The sequence below is a fragment of the Mustela nivalis genome (assembly GCF_964662115.1).
Source record: "Mustela nivalis genome assembly, chromosome: 1".
Classification (NCBI taxonomy): Eukaryota; Metazoa; Chordata; class Mammalia; order Carnivora; family Mustelidae; genus Mustela; species Mustela nivalis.
This window is the reverse complement of record NC_139020.1, coordinates 194,191,467-194,197,762: the sequence shown is the minus strand read 5'-3', so window position 1 is coordinate 194,197,762 and position 6,296 is coordinate 194,191,467. Positions and strand designations below refer to the sequence as shown.

General features: G+C 51.7%; 1 long non-coding RNA gene across 1 annotated transcript in view; it reads left to right on the top strand.

Moving 5' to 3' along the window:
* The window catches only part of LOC309870760, a 280,290-nt gene that overhangs the window by 268,179 nt on the left and 5,815 nt on the right, over window positions 1-6,296 (top strand). The window lies entirely within an intron of this gene.

Here is a 6,296-nt window from a genome sequence, read left to right as displayed (position 1 = left end):
AGTAGTAATGGTACTACGAGCTGTCTTTAACTGAGAAGTTACAAGTAGTAGGCCTTTCCCAAATTATTAGGGCCTAATAACACTGTTGAATTTTTCCGAGATGACTGGGTTTAGATCCAGATCTGTAGGGACAGGTGCACCCACCTCTGCTGTTACCAGACCCTCGGACCCCCAGAGCAATGGGGCTCCCTGTAGTGGCAGGTAGAGAGGGGACTCTCATCACTGACACTGTTTATGCCATACACCACGCCCATGCAGTCGATACCTTTTGGGATGGATGTCTTACACAGGAGGAGATTGTACAGGGAGATAAAGACAGGCCCCTCAATTGGTGGCTGGCTGGAGGCCTACACCTGATGCCAACTGCCTGATGCCAAGCCCCTGAGAGACCCAAGGGGAGTACCAGTGGACACGCCCTGCCTCTGCCCCCCTCTGTGGCCTTTGCACAGTCCACACTCAGAGCCCTGGGTCATGTGGGACAATGGCCCGAATGTGAGTGAGTCTTCCACCTCACCCCCAGATGCTCCTTGGCTGCTCCTTGACTGGTCTGGTTCCCAGATGCCCGGTCAGGCCCCAAGAGCATCTCACAGCCCTTAGCTCCCGCTAGCTCAGCCTGCAGAGCTCCATGCACCCAAGGCTGGCCCCATAGGTGGAGAGGGCTGCAGAATCGGGGTGAGGTGACTCCAGGGTGTACCATGGTCAGAGACCAGGCAGGGGATACCTTTGTCCTCAGTCTGTTCCCAGTTTGTTAAAAGAAGATGTGATTTTGAAACCATATGAGAGCTCTGTGTCTTCCAATTCTATTTTCCTTAGAGCAGTGGTTTCCAATCCCAGACATCACTTTCCCCACCCGTCCCAAGGGGACAAACCTTTGCCAGTCTACATCCACCCTGGTCTTTGATGGTGGCAGGAGACTCAAAGCGCCTCTGGAGACCCAGGAGTGATGGACTCCCCCCGCTCCCCCCGCCCCGCAGCTTTTCCTCCCGAGTCCAGGTGAATGAGACTTGGTCATCCTGGTTTCAACCATATTTTAAGGCCTCTTGACCTTCCCCAGGGTCTGCTTCAGAGCCAGAATCCTGGGCTGACTGGAGGTGTTTCCAACACGCTGCTTGTCCAAGGTGGTACTCTTTTCCCCAGGTCCTAAGTCAGGGCCCTTATTCCACCACAAGTACCTCATATATCCCAGGGCACTTGGGAGGAAGAACTGGGGTCCTGCAGGTCATAGCTTTCTGCCTGGCTTCAAGTTGCCATTTTGCTCCTCTTACTCTCTTCCCACACGGCTCCTCCTCCTTTAATCCCCATTTTGTGCTCCCCATTTTGTGCTCCCCATGGCTGCTGGAGATAACTCACTTCCCAGCTAAAGGCCCATTGCTCTCTCTCTATCCTTAGAATTAATTTCGGGTCCCTGTGGCATGAATGCTCTGCTGCCCCCACCTCTCTTGCATTTCCTCCCAGCCACGCCCCCCACCCCCACTCCATTCCAGCCACACTAGCCTTCTTGCTTTCCTTAAAGACAGTAAGCTCACTCCACCGAGAGGCTTTTGCTTGTGTTATTTCCTGAGCCGGTGATGCCATTCCCGAACCTTTCACAAGGCCTGGATGCAGAGCAGCCTTCCCTCCCATCTGCCTTGTTCTTTGCCACCTCCAGGAAATCTCTATCCCAGAGACTATGTCTGTATGTCCTCCAGTAAGGCACTCCGTAAATGCCTGTGGGGTGGAAATACAATGTTGCATGATTTGCCGAAGGTCATGCAGCCAGCAACTGCCAAAGCTACACCCGGGGAGAGAGCATCAGGGAGACAGCAGGGGAAGGAATCTGTCTGCTCAAGCCCTCACCCTCTATTCAGCCTTTCCAGGAGTTGAGACACAAAGGGGCTCTGTCGGGGGACAGAAGGTGGCACAGGCATCCTGCTGCCAGCATCAGGTGTCACCAAAAGCCCATAGCCACCTGAAAGCAGAGCCCTATAGGGGAGGCTGAGCCATCCTCAGGACCCACACAGTGCCTGGGCAGAAGGGCACTCTTAGGGCAGCCAAGGCAGTGCAAGTCCCCATAGGAGTCCCCACAGCTGGCTCCCCAGAGACCTCCAGGATCACCAAAAGGGGCTTGAGAGGGAAATTAGGGGTGCTGAGGGGTAACGTACAGCCTAGCACTATTATTGAAGGTAGTAGCTTTTGGTCACTGTGATAGTGCTGGTGGACTGTGATGACTGCCTGGGGCTGAATGCTGACCACAGAATCCTGAGCTGCACTGCAGAACGAAATGCCAGGACCCATCAGCAATGTTGGGCAGAGGCGCTTGGTAGGGTGGCCTGGCCGTGTGGGGCCACACATTTCCCAGCTCTGCTGGGTACTGCGGGAGCTAGCCAGGCATGAGGGAGCTGAAGCTGCCAGGACCATGTCTCTCTCTCTCTCTCTCTCTCTCTCACACACACACACACACACACACACACACTGAGCTCCCTTACTCTCTCCCTCCTATCTTGCCTGCCCTGGGGCAAGCAGGCAGTGTCACGCTGCACCTTCGTGGACCCCTGTAAAGCCTGTGTGCCTTGCTTGGCTCAGGCACAAGGTAGAGCCAAGGTCCAGCCCCTCCTGCTGCTCAGCCCACGGCACTCAGCAGAACTTTCTAGCCCAAAGGCCCCCACAAGGCTCATGCTCTTAGACTTTGAACGCCATGCCTGGGAGATGATCCTGAGGGAAAACCAGCTGCAAACAGGTCTCGTGGTAGAGACCAGGGATGGCAGGGGCCCAAGTGGTCATTTTACCAGGTCGGTGAAGACTGACCCTCCTGAGGCATGGGCTCACTCATTTACTCAAAGTATATGGACGTGGGAACCGAAATTGGCAGCGCTGGTGAGGAAATGTAGCTTCTTAGTGGCTGCAACGACTGGACAGGACAGTCCCCTAGCTAGTGAGGCTGTAAGAATCACCCGGAGCAGATATCCTGCGCGCAGACAGACCCCCTGGGACCACATCTCCCCTTCTGAACCAGGCTCTGGGGTGCGGCCGCCCATTCTAAGACTCTCAGGCAGTGCTGTTTGGGGGCTCTGAGAACTCTCCGAGGCAAACACAGGAAAGACCATTAGGACTTGGATTCTGGAGCTGGACAGCAGGTCCTGGGGTCCGTGCCTTGCTGGGTGACCCCCGTGCCGAGTGTGCTACACCTGGCAAAACATCAAAAGTTCAGCACAGGGACGCCTGGGTGGCTCAGTTGGTTAAGCAGCTGCCTTCGGCTCAGGTCATGATCCCAGCGTCCTGGGATCGAGTCCCACATCGGGCTCCTTGCTCAGCAGGGAGCCTGCTTCTCCCTCTGCCTCTGCCTGCCATTCTGTCTGCCTGTGCTCACTCTCTCCCCCTCTCTCTCTCTCTGATAAATAAATAAAAATCTTTAAAAAAAATATTAAAAAAAAAAAAAAGTTCAGCACAGGGTGGGAAGATGCTGTGATTCGGAGGTAGAGACCAGCAGGCACAGCATGATCCTGTTTGTGTCAAAGATCAATAAAAAGCATGTGTGTGCTCGCGTGTGTGGGTCCATGCATGCCACCGTACGTGTGTGCTGTAAGTTTGTGTGGGCGAAGCCAAGAGCCTGTAAGGACAGAGCCCTCGGGATTTTGGAGCATGGGACAGGGGAGGGCTCTTCATTTCTACTTTACAGCTTTCTTTTCTGTTGAAATTCAAGGCCAGTGAACATGGTCGACTTTTAGAAACCAAAAAAAGGCAAAACAAAATTCCATCTTGAAAAAAATACCGTCGAGGTAGGGGGATGCATTTTTAGGAAGGCGCTCTTTCTCATGATTTCCCATGATTATGTAAAGCTGTCTCTGTGTTTCATAAGTCAGGCTGCCGCTGGGATGTTTCTGGGTTGGGAGCACTCCCCCCCAGGCGGTGGGTGCTCCCCCTCCTGCCCCTGCCTCGCTCTCCGCATGACACGGAGGGCAGAGTTACCCAGAGGTGCTCCTGCACATCCGCCGAGCGGGCACTGATGAGGCGTGAATGGCCGCGAGCACTTGCGTTCCTGAGTGACAGCGCTGGGCATCGCTTTGGCAGGGCTAGGCATGCATGCGTGCTCCTGGGGCACGCCTGGGCTGGCCGTGGAGGGCCATGGGCCAGCACTGGGTTTGCAGGGGAGTCGGCATCCCAGTCTGGGTCCTCATGATTCTTTCCTTGACTACTACCCAGGGCTGTGGCCTGCAGGGGCCTGGGATCATTCCCGTCTGAGGGGGTGTCCAGCCTTACGCCCTGCCAATGTCAAGTGCACTCTCTACAGGCTTGTACATTTTTTAAAAAAAGATTTTATCTATTCATTTGAGATAGAGAATGAGAGAGAGAGAAAGAATGAGCATGAGCAGTAGGGAGAGGGAGGGGAGAAGCAGACTCCCCACTGAGCAGGGAGCTTAGATCTTTTTTTTTTTTTTAAGATTTTATTTATTTATTTGACAGAGAGTGAGAGAGATCACAAGTAGGCAGAGAGGCAGGCAGAGAGAGAGGAAGGAAAGCAGGCTCCCTGCTGAGCAGAGAGCCCGACAAAAGGGCTCGATCTCAGGACCCTGACATCATGACATCATGACCTGAGCTGAAGGCAGAGGCTTAACCCACTGAGCCACCCAGGTGCCCCTTGTTTGTACTCTTAATTAGGACAGATTCCTCCAGGTGAAATTCCTGGGCTAAAGCTTATGCATATTTAAAGAATCTTGTTTCCTATTTTTAGATTATTTTCTCAAAAGAGGGTCCTATTTCTGTTCCCACCAAAAGTCTGAGAGCAATTTTTTTCTTTTTTTAAAAGATTTTATTTATTTTATTTGACAGACAGAGATCACAAGTAGGCAGAGAGGCAGGCAGAGAGAGAGGAAGGGAAGCAGGCTCCCTGCTGAGCAGAGAGTCCAATGTGGGGCTTGATCCCAGCACTCTGGGACCATGACCTGAGCCAAAGGCAGAGGCTTTAACCCACCCAGGTACCCTGGGAGCTTAGATCTTGACCTGAGTTGAAGGCAGATGCTCAGCCGACTGAGCCATCCAGGTTCCCTATGGGCTTGTAAATTGATTAAGTTTTAATAAATCCATCTCTTCTCTCAATGCCCAAAATTACCTTCTGGAAGCATTTTTGGGAACATGCTTCTTTCAATAATGTTGCCCCCAGGAAGATTCAACTCACTCACAAGAACTCTGAGGTTTTTTCAGTTGACTTTTGTCTTTGCTTTTGCTTTGAAAAACATTCCCCCCCCCCTTCCTAAATGTGAAAGTAAAACAAGCTTTTGGTAAAAACCTAGAAGGTATAGAAAATTTAAAAGTAAATTAAAGTCATGCATAACCCCACCCAAAGAGGACCACTGTTCGAATGGTTTGTTCATTTGACAAATACTGATTTATTAGGATTGTTATGAAGAAAATAGAACAGGGTCAAGGTCTGGAGTGGGGCTGGAGAAAGGGAGCAGGGCACATCTGGACCGCACATATCAGACGAGGCTGAAAATAGGTAGAGTCATGGCTCAACAGGTGTTTGCTCTTGTGGGTTCTTTTTTTTTTTAAATTATTATTATTATTATTTTTTAAGGTTTTATTTATTTATTTGACAGAGAGAGAGAGAGAGAGAGACAGAGATCACAAGCAGGCAGAGAGGCAGGCAGAGGCAGAGAGAGAAGCAGGCTCCCCGATGAGCAAGGAGCCTGATGCGGGGCTCAATCCCAGGACCCCGATCATGACCTGAGCCGAAGGCAGCGGCTTAACCCACTGAGCCACCCAGGCGCCCCTTAATTATTATTTTTAACACATTTTCAGGATCACATACAATTTGCCATTTCTCTCCTCCATTTTCCCACTAGCATTCAGAAATTCTTCCAAGACATCATTTTTGCGCCAGCTGCGCATGGTCCTATCATAGAGCTATGTCCTCATTTACTAGCCATCCTTTAGCCATGGGTATTTGCAGTGTCTCCATTGCTCACCATGATATATTACCTTGCACGGAACATTTTGGTACCTAACCTTTGCCCTCCTGGCAGGTTGTCTCCAGAAGCAGAGCTCTAAATGGGAAAGTACTAGGTCAGAGGGTGGCAACCCTTCTAAAACCCTTGATACATACTTGGCAAAGAGCTCTTTAGGAAGTGGTTCTGTGACTCAGTCACCCTTGTCTCTCACTGGAGAGGTCCCAGGGTGTGCTCAGGGGAGAGAGCGGAGGAGGGACTCAGAGACCTGCACGGTCTTGGGAGGATGCCTGCCCTTCTCCGGGCCTCGGTTTCCAAATATCTACAAAATGGGCTCATTCTTGCAACACAGAGGTTGAGTTCTCCCCCTGTGCC